The sequence below is a fragment of the Pseudorca crassidens genome, chromosome X, assembly GCF_039906515.1.
Source record: "Pseudorca crassidens isolate mPseCra1 chromosome X, mPseCra1.hap1, whole genome shotgun sequence".
Classification (NCBI taxonomy): Eukaryota; Metazoa; Chordata; class Mammalia; order Artiodactyla; family Delphinidae; genus Pseudorca; species Pseudorca crassidens.
The window spans coordinates 23,192,115-23,206,052 of record NC_090317.1 but is presented as its reverse complement, the minus strand read 5'-3'; the positions used below and the strand labels follow the sequence as shown (position 1 = coordinate 23,206,052).

The window sequence follows — 13,938 nt, the reverse complement described above, 5'->3', positions numbered from 1 at the left end:
CTAGCTTAAACCAAATATATCAAAACTGAGAAACTTCCATGTTACATAGTTACATTGTTACTTTAATCACCTGCTCTCAATCATTATCATTCCTAGTTCCTTCTTACTTTAATCATGTTGTTAAATAAACTTAAAAGACTTACATATTATCCCTCTGTTTCTTTCTAACTTTAGACATAACTCCTTCATATTTATCTGAGGCCTCTCCAGGGTTGTTTGGCCACCAACAATTCTCAGCCTTCTATTTTTCAGAATCTGCAAATCTCAGCTACTACAAGGAAGAAAATAATATTGTAAGAAAGTAAGACTGTGTTTCTTTCTCAAGACCCTGATTTAATAACTTTATTTTATTCATCCAATAAGTGAAAGTATATTTTCCAGAAAATATGTTTTTATACTTTATTTTATAAGTAAATTTACATATGACACCTCAGATTCATTTAATTTAAAAGCTGTTTGTTTTTAAATTGAAAAACAAGTTTAATTAAAGCAAACAAGTCAGGTAACAACAAGAACATTGTTTACATATAAATACATACAATAAGGTGTATTAATCTTTTTCATCTATCAATCATATATCTTTTATTTATTTTTTGAGGTTTTGTGAATTTTATTAATTTATTTTTATGGAAGTATAGTTGATTTAAAATCTTAGTTTCACCTATACAACATAGTGATTCAATATTTTTATAGATTATATTCCATTTAATGTTGTTATAAAATATTGGCTATATTCCCTGCACTGTACAATATCTTTGTAACTTATTTATTTTATACATAGTAATTTGTATTTCTTAATCCCATACCCCAATCTTGCCCCTCTCCCCTCCCATCTCCCCACTGGTAACTACTAGTTTTTTCTCTATATCTGTGATTCTGCTTCTGTTTTGTTATATTTTTTCACTTGTTTTTAAAATTCCACATATGAGTGATAACATACAGTAGTTGTCTTTCTCTGATTTATTTCACTAAGCATAATACACTCCAGGTCCATTCATGTTGTTGCAAATGTCAAATTTTCATTTTTTTTTATTGCTGGGTAATATTCCAATGTATAATCTTAATTATACAGATTTAAGAAATTTTATATCTACGTATACATCATAATTACCACCCTATTCAATTTATTACTCCATAGACTTCTCTTATGTCCCTTTAATTAATTAATTTAATTAATTTTTAAATTTTTGGCCATGCCATGCAGCTTTTGGGATCTTAGTTCCCAACCAGGGATCACACCCATGCCCTCAGCAGTGAAAGTGTGGAGTCCTAACCACTGGACCACCAGGGAATTCCCTCTTATGTCCCTTTTAAATCAATCTCCCCACTACAGAGCCAATCATTGCTCTTATTTCTGTCACCATAAATTTCTTTGCCTCTTCTTAGCTTTTCCCCCAAAGTGTTTGTACCATTTCCACCAACCAAAACATCTGAGAGTTCTGGTTGTTCTACATCCTTACCAAGCTCAGAACTGTCAGCCTTTTTAATTTTAACTATTTTGGTATGACTATAAATATAGCTCATTTTGTTTTTATTTGCTTTCCCATAATGAAGAATAATGTTGATCACCATTTGGGAAAAACGGAACAAAACACAGTTAGATATCACTACACACCCATTAAAATGGATAAAATTATAAACAAAAATACCAAGTTTTGGAGAGAATGTAGAACTGGAATTCTCCAACATTGCTGGTAAGAATGTAAAATGTTATAATCATTTTAGAAAACAGTTTGGCAGTTTCTTATGAAGTTAAACAACCACATGCCATATGTCTAGCAATCCAAATCCTAAGTATCCAAGAAAAATGTAAATTATCTGGACATATATATAGAAGCTTGGACATATATATAGAAAACTTGGACATATATATAGAAGCTTTATTCAAAAACTTCCCCAAACTGAAAGAACTCAGATACCTTTCAAAAGGTGAATGGATAAACCTTGTTACATACATGGAATGGCGTGTTCCTTAGCAAGAAAAATAAAGAACTAGTAATTCATTCATCAACTTAGATAAACCTTAAAGGCACTTTGATAAAAGAAAGAAGGCAGATCCAAAAGACTATATATGATAAGTTTCCATTTATATGACATTATAGAAAAAGGAAAGTATAGGGATGGAAAACTGTTCACTGGTTGCAAGGGGTGGAGAGTGGTAAGGAGTTAGACTACAAAGGGAGAGCTTGTGGAAAATTGGGAGGTTAAGAAAACATTCTGTGAGGAATTGTGGTGGTGTTAACTATATGTATTTCATAAAACCCATAGAACTATACACCACTAAAGAGTAACTATGCACTAAAGAGGGAAATTTACTATATGCAAGTTAAAAATATCTTTCAGGATATGGTGGGTCCCAGGATGAATGCAGACTATGACAAATGAATCCACTTTACAACTGAGTCACATAGTTACACTGAGGGAATGGAGAGTGAAGGAGATGGCCTAAGTAACTTTGGAAAACAGTACTTTTTGGCTAGAGAATGCAAGGTTGTACGAAACGAGTTATACACAAATACTGTACTCTAGTTGCTAAATTTGGTTTTCAGACGAGTATGGGGTTGCAATTCTAAAACCATTTCATTTGTATTCCAGCTTTGAAGAATAAGTAAATGTAGTGAAGAGCCAGTTTTCTTAGTGTGCGAGAAAGAAATTACAAATGTAAAAGGAAGTATGCTAGAAGGAAACTGGTGGTACTGGATTAGAGTGAGAGGTATTAGTATGATTCTCTGTGTGTGTATGTGTGTGTGCGTAATCATGCAGATAAATAGATACAGAAATAAAGAGATGTACATGTATGCATTAGATAGTATTAATACATGTGGTTCCTAACTCCACCCACAGAAGGTGACTAGAAGCAATGACGCTTCAGTAGCAATGTCTGGCTACCAGTTATTAGTTTCTAAATATCATTCCTCACTAAAAGGAAGTTGTTGACTTCAAACTGTGGCAGGGAATATACAAGCTGAATTTGGAGCATCTTGTGATTTCAGAAATAAGGATGTACTAAAGTCCAAATATTAATGAAGTTATATCAGAAAGGTACAGAGTCAACCTGAAAGAACTCACAAATGGCCAAATTTGGAAAAACTTGAGCAACAAAATAACAATATTATTGGATTATAACCCCTCCCGAATAAAATAAATAACGATTGGTCATAAAGATTTCATTAAATAATTGAGGAAGAAGGGACAACTCCTCCTTCCAGAAGAATTCCAACTGATATGTATAGAAGGAATGATGGAAATAGAACACAATATTAATAATTGCTGAGGTGAGATGTACCAAACAATGACAAATCTGGTGGACAAAGTTTTAAGGAGAAACAGGTTATTTCCATGGCTTTAAATTACTTCCAAATATTTACTAATTACAAAAGTGAAACCTGACAGCACCATGCAAACCAAGGGATCAAGGTTAACATCCTCAATAATTAATAAGATATAATGACATCATATGATATCTGATGTAATGAACAGAGAAGGACACATTATAATATTTTTACCAATAATAACAATAGTGCGTTACCTCAATGTAATCATGGAAAAACATCAGACAGACACAAATTGAGGGGCATTCTACAAGATAACTGACCAATACTCTTCAAAAGTGTCAGAGACAATTACAACAAAATGGGATCTCTGATTATATCCTGGAACAGAAAAATTACATTAGAGGAAACTAGTAAAATCTTAATGAAGTCTGTTAATTTAGTTAATGGCATTATACTAATGTTTATTTCTGAATTTTAATAACTAGGGGAGATGAGTAAAGGGTATGTGGTATCTCATTTGTACTACTTTTGTAAGTGTGTGATTAAGTCTAAAATGACTTCAAAATAAAAGTTAAAAAGAAAACAAGAAAATAAGAAAATAAACAAAGAAATAGCAAGATCACAGCCTTAAAACCAAAGAAAACAATGCTTAAAATTAATGTAAATGGAAAAACATCTCATTTAAAAAGCAGAGATTGTAAGACCTAATGAAAAATAAGACAACTAAATACTATTTACAAGAAGGATAGTATAAAGACAGAAATTGTTGGAAAGTAAGAGTGGAAAAAATATACAACATTCACACCATCAGCATGAGAATTTGCATGAGTTTATAGTATCAGATGAATCAGACTTCAAAAAAAGGAGTATTACCTATTACCAGACACAAATAGGAATATATCGTGATGATACAATCAATTAAGAAAAGATGATCTTTATTGGATATGCACATAATTATTGAGTTTCTAAATGCATAAAGCAAAAACTGACAGAAGTGAAAGGAGAAAGACAAGTCTACAATCATAGTTGATATTTTTAACATATCTCTCTCAGTAATTGATGGATAAGGAGACAAAAAATGAGTAAGGATATAGAATATTTGAACAACACTATCAAAACTGACCTAAGTGGCGTTCATGAAGTTCTACTCTAGCATCCAGAGAACATGGTATGTTGACCAAGATAGACTACTATATACAGGGCCATAAGACAAGTTTTAACTAATTTAAAAATACTAAAATTATAAAGTATATAGTCTGATTGCAATGGAATTTAATCTGATACCGGGAAAAAATAGCTGAACTTTAAAAAGTAAGCAACATACTTCTAAATAACACATAGATGAAGTACGTAATCACACAGAAATTAGAAAAGTTATTTAAATGAATGATAACAAAAGAAGTGAATATACAGGACAATTTTTTAAATGTCTGAAATAAATGATCTAAGTCTCCAACTTAAAAGCTATAAAAATAATTGCACCTAAGTCCAAAGTAAGGAGGTACTTTCAGCTTTTTCCCATTGAGTATGACACATCAGCTGTGTGTTTGTCATATTTGGCCTTTATTATGTTGAGGTAGGTTCCCTCTATGCCCACTTTCTGGAGAGTTTTTATCATAAATGGATGTTGAATTTTATCAAAAACCTTTTTCTGCATCTATTGAGATGATCATATGGTTTTTATTCTTCAATTTGGTAATGTGGTGTATCACAATGATTGATTTGCAGATATTGAAAAATCCTTGCAACCCTGGGATAAATCCCAGTTGGTCATGGTGAATGATCCTTTTAATGTACTGTTGGATTCGGTTTGCTAGTATTTGTTGAGGATTTTTGTGTCTATATTCATAGGTGATATTGGCCTGTTATTTTTTTTTTTTGTAGTATCGTCTGGTTTTGGTATCAGGGTAATGGTGGCCTCGTAGAATGAGTTTGGAAGTGTTCCTTCCACTGCAATTTTTTGGAGTAGTTTCAGAAGGATAGGTGTTAACTCTTCTCCAAATGTTTGGTAGAATTCACCTGGAAACCATGTGGTCCTGGACTTTCATTTGTTGGGAGTTTTTAAATCACAGATTCAATTTCAGTACTTGTAATTGGTCTGTTCATATCTTCTATTCAGGGTTCAGTCTTGGGAGATTGTACCTTTCTAAGAATTTGTGCATTTTTTTCTAGGTCATCCATTTTATTGGCATTTAGGTGCTTGTAGTAGTCTCTTACGGTCCTTTGTATTTCTGTGGTGTTGGTTGTAACTTCTTTTCCATCTCTAATTTTGTTGATTTGGGCTGTCTCCCTTTTTTTCTTGATGAGTCTGGCTAAAGGTTTATTAATTTTGTTTATCTTTTCAAATAACCAGCTTTTAGTTTCATTGATCTTTTCCATTGTTTTTTCAGTCTCAATTTCATTTATTTCTTCTGTGATCTTTATGATCTTTCCTTCTACTAACTTTGAGTTTTGTTTGTTCTTCTTTCTCTAGTTGCCTTAGGTATAAGGTTCAGTTGTTTATTTGAGATTCTTCTTGTTTCCTGAGGCAAACTTGTATTGCCATGAACTTCCCTTTTAGAATTGCTTTTGCTATGTCCCATAGGTTTTGGGTCATCATGCTTTCGTTTTCATTTGTCTCTAGGTATTTTTTGATTTCTTCTTTAATTTCTTTAGTGATCCATTGGTTGCTTAGTAGCACATTGTTTAGCCTCCAGGTGCCTGTGTGTTTTGCAGTTTTTTTCTCATAGTTGACTTCTAATCTCATAGCATTGTGTCAGAAAAGCTGCTTGATAAAATTTCAATTTCATTAAATTTACTGAGGTTTGCTTTGTGGCCCAGCAAGTGATCAACCCTGGAGAATGTTCCATGTGCACTTGAAAAGAATGGGTATTCTGCTGCTTTCCAAATGAATGCTCTATAAATATCAATTAAGTCTACCTGGTCTAATGCATCATTTAAGGCCTGTGTTTCCTTATTGATTTTTCTCTATGGATGATCTGTCCATTGATGTAAGTGGGGTGTTAAAGTCCCCCACTATTATTGTGTTACTGTCAATTTCTCCTTTTATGGCTGTTAACATTTGCCTTATGTATTGAGGTGCTCCCTTGTTGGGTGCATATATATTTACAATTGTTATATCTTCTTGGATTGATCCCTTGATCATTATGTAGTGTCCTTCTCTGTCTCTTATAAGAGTCTTTATTTTAAAGTCTACTTTGTCTGATATAAGAATTGCTACTCCAGCTTTCTTTTGATTTCCATTTGCATGGAATATCTTTTTTTAATTCCCTCACTTTCAGTCTGTGTCTCTAGATCTGTAGTGGGTCTCTTGTAGACAGCACATACACAGGTCTTGTTTTTGCATCCATTCAGCCAGTCTGTGTCTTTTGCTTGGAGCATTTAATCCTTTGCCACTTAATGTAATTATCAATATGTTTGTTCTTATTGCCATTTTGTTAATTGTTTTGGATTTGTTTTTGTTGGTCTTCTTTTGTTCTCTTGTGATTTGATGACTTTCTTTAGTGTTGTGTTTGGATTCCTTTTTCTTTTTCATGTGTGTATCTATTATAGATTTTTTCATTTGCAGTTACCATGAAATTTTGATATAGCAGTCTATATATATATATATATATATATATATACACATAATTGTTTTAAGTTGTTGATCTCTTAATTTCAAATGCATTACCAACATCCTGCACTTGTACTCTCTTTCTCTCACAATTACTGGTTTTGATATCATATTTGTGTGTGGATGATTTCCTATCTTTACTGTATGTTTGCCTTTACCAGTGAGCTTTCCCATTTAGTAATTTTCTTGTTTCTAATTGTGGTCTTTTCCACCGAGAGAAGTTCCTTTAGCATTTGTTGTAGAGCTGGTTTGGTGCTGCTGAATTCTCTTAGCCATTTAGTAATTTTCTTGTTTCTAATTGTGGTCTTTTCCACCTAGAGAAGTTCCTTTAGCATTTGTTGTAGAGCTGGTTTGGTGCTGCTGAATTCTCTTAGCTTTTGCTAGTCTGTAAAGCTTTTGATTTCTCTGTCAAATCTGAATGAGAGCCTTGCTGGGTAGAGTATTCTTGGTTGTAGGTTCTTACCTTTTATCACTTTAAAAATATCTTGCCACTTCCTTCTGGCCTGCAGAGTTTCTGCTAAAAAATCAGCTGATAGCCTTATGGGGGTTCCCTTGTATATTATTTGTTGCTTTTCCCTCATTGCTTTTAATATTTTCTCTTTATCTTTAATTTTTGGCAATTTGATTACTACATGTCTTGGCACGTTCCTCCTTCAGTTAATCCTGTATGGGACTCTGCACTTCCTAGACTTGGGTGACTGTTTCCTTTTCCATGTTAGGGAAATTTTCAGCTATTATCTCTTCAAATATTTTCTCAGGTACTTTCTCTCTTCTCCTTCAGGGACCCCTGTAATGAATATGTTGGTGCATTTGACATTGTCCAGAGGTCTTTTCAACTGTCTTTGTTCCTTTTCATTCTTTTTTCTTTATTCTGTTCCATAGCAGTGATTTCCACCACTCTGTCTTCCAGCTCACTTATCTGTACTTCTGCTTCATTTATTCTGCTCTTGATTCCTTCTAGTATCCATTTCAGTTCAATTATTGTATTCTTCAACTCTGGTTGTTCTTTATAGTCTCTCTTTGTTAAAAACTTCTTGTAACTTCTCACTCTGTGCATCCATTCTTTTCCTGATTTCTTGGATCATCTTTACAGTTATTACTCTGTACTCTTTCTCGGGTAGATTGCCTATCTCCACATCCCTTAGTTGTTCTTCTGGGGTTTTATCTTGTTCCTTTAGAACATATTCCTCTTCGATGTAATTTGGAACATATTCCTCTGCCATCTCATTTTGTCTAAATTTCTATTTGTATTTTTATATATGTGGAAGGTTAGTTATGTTTCTCGACCTTGAAGAAGTGGCCCTCTGTAAGGGATATCCTACGTGTCCCAGCAGTATACTCCCCTCTCGTCTCCTAAGGGCCAGGGACCAGCTGGTCCCAGGTTAGGTTCTGAGCTGTGTTTGTGGACTCAGTTCTGCAGGCTGCAGTACTGTAGTTTCCTTACTTTTGGTATTGGCCTGCTGGTGGATGAGCCTGGTCTAGAGTTTTGTGCAGGCTTCCTAGCAGGTGGGGGCTGGTGGGTGGAGCTGGGTCTTGGCCCTTTGGTGGGCAGGGCCTTGTTAAGGTTCATATAAAGGGCAGGGCCTTGTTAAGGTTCATATCTAGAGGTGGCTGTGGGCTTAAGAAGACTATAGGCAGCCTGTCTGCTGATGGGTGTGGCTGGGTTCCAACTCTGTTGGTTGTTTGGCGTGAGGTGTCCCAGCACTGGAGCTTACAGGCTGTTGGGTGGGGCCAGGTTTCGGTGCCAAGTACCCAAAATGTCTGCCTCCAGCCAGAGTTCACATAGGTCCCCACTTTGTCTGCCACCAGCTTTTGTTGCCCAGAGAGAGCCACAGGTCCACCTCCCCAGGAGACCCTCCAAGACCAGCACGTAGGTCTGACCCAGGTTCCTATGGAGTCACTGCTTTTGCTCTGGGCACCAGTGCATGTGGGACTTTGTGTGCGCCCTCCAACAGTGGAGTCTCTGTTTCCCCCAGTCTTGTGGAGCTGCTGCAATCAAGCCCTGCTGGCCTTCAAAGCCAAATGCTCTGGAGGCTCCTCCTTCCAATGCCAGAACCCTAGGCTGGGGAGCATGGGGTGGGGCTCACAGCTGTCACTCCTATGGGAGAACTTCTGCAATATAATTATTCTCCAGTTTGTGGGCTGCCCACCCAGGTGGTATGGAATTTGGTTATATCACGAGTGTGCCCCTCCTACCATCTCGTGGTTTCTTCTTTATATCTTTGAATGTAGAATATCTTGTTTTGGTAGAGTCCAGTCTTTTTTATTGACGGTTGTTCAGCAGTTAGTTGTGATTTTGGTGTGCTCACGAGAGGAGATGAACTCAAGGTCCCCCTACTCTGCCATCTTGTCTCTCTCTCTGTGAACTTTAAGGTATTATTATAACATCCCATCTTTTTGGTTAACTTTATCATTCTTTTTCTCAATTATTAAATAGGACATTTACATCTTTACTTTTTTTTCTTTCTTTAACAACATGCAACTAATAATGTATTTTTCTTTCAGATTTTACATATAGTATTTTAATTATAGTTTAGTTCAGATACTCAAATTTTCCTTATTATTTAATTTTTATTCTGTGATTCATTTAGAAGAGTGTTTTAAACTTTTTGATTTTGGAAAATATGGCTACATTTTGTTCTCAGCTTCCAATTTAATGTATCGTTGTGGAAGAATGTGGTGTTGTCCATATGGTAACAAATCTGGTTTGAGTTTGCTTTGCTCTGTGGCTACTTTCATGGTCATTTATGTAAGTGGTCTATGAATTCTAAACAAATGTGAATTCTGTAAATGGTGGTTGCAGTTTCTACATTTAATTAGATTACAAATTTTATTGTGTTATTTGTATCTTCTATAAACCTTGCTATTTTAAACTGCATGATGAATAAATTATTTGGAAATTTGTGTTAAATCATCATATAATATTTGCAGATTTATAACTTTTCATAATCAATTTTATCTTTACATATTTTAAATCTATATCATTGGATATAAACAAGTTCACAATTTTAATAGCTTGTTTGGGAAATATGCTTCTTAGCACTAATTAATAATCACATACTGAATAGTGCTTCTTTCATTCATGTCTATTTTATCTGATATTAGTATCAGGAACCCATTTTTTTGTATTTTTTGTAATGATTAGGTGTTTTATATTTCTTTCACACTTCTATGATCTCATAGTTTAAGTATGTGTATTTTAAAGAATGTATATAATTTTTAAAATCTGGTTTGATATTTTCTTTCTTTTAGTTGAGTTTGATATACTGATATTTATTATGGTTACTGATTTGTTACCATATATTTAATTTATCCTCTCCCCTTGTCTAATGCTTAATTGGCTGAAATTCTTTTTTTAAATTTTTTATTGAAGTATAGTTGATTTAAAATATCATGTATGTTTCAGGTATACAGCACAGCAATAGTTTTATATATATATATATATATATATATATATATATATATTCTTTTTCAGATTATTTTCCCTTATAGGTTATTACATAATATTTAGTATAGTTCCCTGTGCTATACAGTAGGTCCTTGTTGGTTATCTATTTTATACAAAGTAATGTGTATATGTTAATCTCAGCCAAATTACTTTCTCTATTTAGGTGTTCTACATTCTATTTTAAGTTTTTGATCCTTACTTTCAATGTTTTAATAAGGATACTTTAGTTTAATTCTTTTTACTGTATCTACCATCTGTTTTACAATAGAAGAAGTACAATAGGATTTAACTCCAGGCACCCTCCACCTCCATCTTGTTGGTTATATTTGTCTAGACCAGAGATTCCCAAATGTTGTGCTTGGGAAACTGGTATGGTGAGAAATCTATATAAATGTGTTGAGAGATCAATACCATAGGTACTCAAGGAAGCTAGGGGAGGCCAGGAGCATTAAGAGTCCCCAAGCCAATCACCTCAGTTTGAGAAACCGTGATGATTTACTAGAGCATGACATACAGAAAGTATCACTATCTTACTTGTTCAGCTGTGTGCAAAAATAATGCAATTAATAACAGAATTTTATTTTCTCCATTAACCACTTAATCCTTGTCATTATTCTTTTTATAGGCAAGGCATACTCAAATCTACTCACATATTTATTAATTTCTTTGCACACCACTGCTTCTTGCATCCTAATAGTTTTGGTACAATTTTTAACCACCTGAAATATATCTTTTAATAGTTCTTTTAGTGATAACTTATGAATCATAATTTGTATATTCTTCGTCTGTAAAATGTTTTTATTTGACCCTAATTATTGATTGTTTAGTTGCATATAAAATTGTTGTTGAGTAGTTCTCTTTCCTCAAAACTTTAAAAGTAGTATTTTTTCTGTCAATTATTTTGATTGTTCTGTGGTGTTTGTTTGGAAATTTTTGGAAATTTAGCTCTTAATATATTGCTTCTACTGAATTCTTTGTAGTCTCTCCTTCTGTATCTCCTTTCAATATATATTAGACCTTATTATTCATTCATCTACATCTCTTAAATATTCCTTCATATTTTTTTAACCTCTTTGATTCTATGTACTTCATTTTAAGTAATTTCTTTTTCATTTTTCAGTTTACTGATCCTATTTTCAGTTATGTCTAATCTGATATTTGACCAGCTTGCTGATGTTTTATTTCTGCAATTAACTTCTTCAGTTCTACAAGTTCTCTTTTGTTCTTCTGAAAAATTATAGTATTTAAGTCCTTCTCTGAAATATTGGTAAGTCTTATTCTGTTCTTTCTGACTACTGCAGTTCTTAGGGCTTGTTTCCTTTTAGGATTTTCTATTTTATCTATGAACTCATGTTCCTTATATATTAATCTGTAGGTCTTTTTGAGCCCTGTGTTGAAGTTGTGTTCCTCTAGAGGAAATTTGACTTTGTTTCTACTAGTTCCATAGGGAAGTATCAAACTTGGATTTCTTTAGAATAAATTCTCTAAGTTTTCTCAGACAAAATAATGTGAATTCAAGACTGCATACTGGCATGTGGACTTGGACTTGAATTAATTACCTCTTGCTGCATAACAAATTTCCCTAAAACTTAGTGGCTTAAAAAACACACATTCTTTACCTCACAATGTTCACGGTTTAGGAATCCAGGCAGCATGTACATGAGTCCTCTGCTTCAGAATGTTTTACAAGGCTGAAATCGAGGTGTCAGCAGGGACTGCATTCTCATTTGAAGACATGATTGATTGAGCAAAGATCCACTTTACAAATCCACTTACATAGTTCTTGGCAGAATTCAATTCCTCAAGAGTTGTTGAACTGATAACCCCTCACTTCTTCCCAGGCTGTTAGTCTAAGGCCTCTCAGTCTTTCCCAAGTCTGTCTGTCTGTCTCTCTCATATATGTGTGTGTGCGTATACACACACACACACTGTTGGCAGGGTTTTTCTAGAGAACCCTGACTGGTAGTTTTTGGTACTGAGTTGTTCAAGGAGAATGGAATTTTAAGGATGAGTTCCCTGAATTGGCTCTGGAGTTTCTGGAATTGGCTTTCTAACCTCAGTAGATTTACAGATGCTAATGACTCTATTTGTAGTAGTAAATAGAGCTCTGATTGATTGATAGTCTATGGTGTGGTTTGGCAATTTAGATATGCAAAATATCAGCATTGGTTAATCCTAATCAACCACTTAAAAGGAACTAGGTGACTGTATATATGATATTTTGAACAGTTTTAACAAACTAATAAATATAGGGAGATTGGCTGTTTGTTTACTCCTAATGTCCTTGGACAAATTTGGAAAGAAAAGAGTGAGCTCAAGGATTTGAATTCTGAGCTCAAATGCCACTTAAATTACCTGAAATCTTCTATATGTGCTCTGAAGGAGATATCTTCTGTAGCCACAGGGCTTACATTGCTGAAAATCACCCCCAGAATCTCAACTGCATCTGGCTGTATTACAACACAATTTAAACTCGCAGCCTCATAGGGTGATTATGATTAAAGTAGGGCATTGATGGGGAAGGACTGGGGCCCTGAAAGTTGGAATGGAGACATGTGGAAGAACACTGATGGAGCTGGGGACACTGAACCCTAAATCCTGATGAATTTTCTTTGCCACTGGGAGCACCTTTAGTGGAGTCAGTTAGTTATCCTGTAAAACAATGCTGATTCTTCTCAAGATTCACCCCCACCACTCCACTTTGTGTTTAGATCTATAACTAGACTCAGGTTCCAGCAGGTTCCTGAAGGTGAGATACAAAGTATGACCCATAAGAAGTTGTGCTACACTCCAAAAGAACTGCTTGAATTTTCTAATTTATATAGACGGAACCCCTCATAATATGTATAAGAATGGATACTATGGAAGAAGAATAATGGTGGGAGGAACATGAAGTTGTAGTAGACCAAATTAATTTACATAGGTTCACTAAGCAGAGATTCTGCATTTAATGTTGCAGTTCAAGGAATTAGAAAGGGCTCTAACAGTTTGTTGGTTTGATTGGTTGAATCATGGATCTAAAGATGCCCCATCATGTTTGAGTTGGAAATGCTAGACATGACTTAGTTTAATGTAGAGGAAGGGATTCAAAGGCATAGGGATACTGGAATGTTAGAATGGATTTGTCATGTAAGAACTACTCACCCACACTGGGAGGGTCTGGAAGGCGCATATTTCACCACGACTGTGAGAAATAAACTTGTGAGGGGAGGCCAGTGTCCTTGAAAAGCCCTGTGGTCACTCTTCTCTGTAGGCCAGACCCTGCAGTGGAAAATGCAGTCAGTGAATTGGGAAACCTAAATGCAATGGGAGTAAAAAATCCCATGGTGACAGAGTCATGTGGTGACACTTAACCACTAAAGGCAAGGTGGTATGGTTACCATACTGGACAGTATAGTCAAAGCAGCAATCAGAATCATCTGATTTGCATAGACCTATACCATTGGCTAGTTTATCATGATGTTTGTAGACGTGAAATAGATAGGAAGGGGTACTAAATTATTACTTGATCTTATATGCAGAAAAGTTCCAGATCAAGCAAGCAGAAGTCTAACTTAAATCATAAAAACAGTCATGGCCCCTCAATCAATTCCCAGACTTGA

General features: G+C 34.6%; 1 long non-coding RNA gene across 1 annotated transcript in view; it reads right to left on the bottom strand.

Moving 5' to 3' along the window:
* Positions 1-13,938, bottom strand: part of LOC137216920 (uncharacterized) — a 162,785-nt gene that overhangs the window by 33,500 nt on the left and 115,347 nt on the right. The window contains exons 2-3 of the long non-coding RNA XR_010939891.1: positions 13,481-13,597; positions 144-271 (exon numbers count right to left, since the gene is read on the bottom strand). This is a non-coding gene — a long non-coding RNA (uncharacterized lncRNA). The remainder of the gene's footprint in view (positions 1-143; positions 272-13,480; positions 13,598-13,938) is intronic.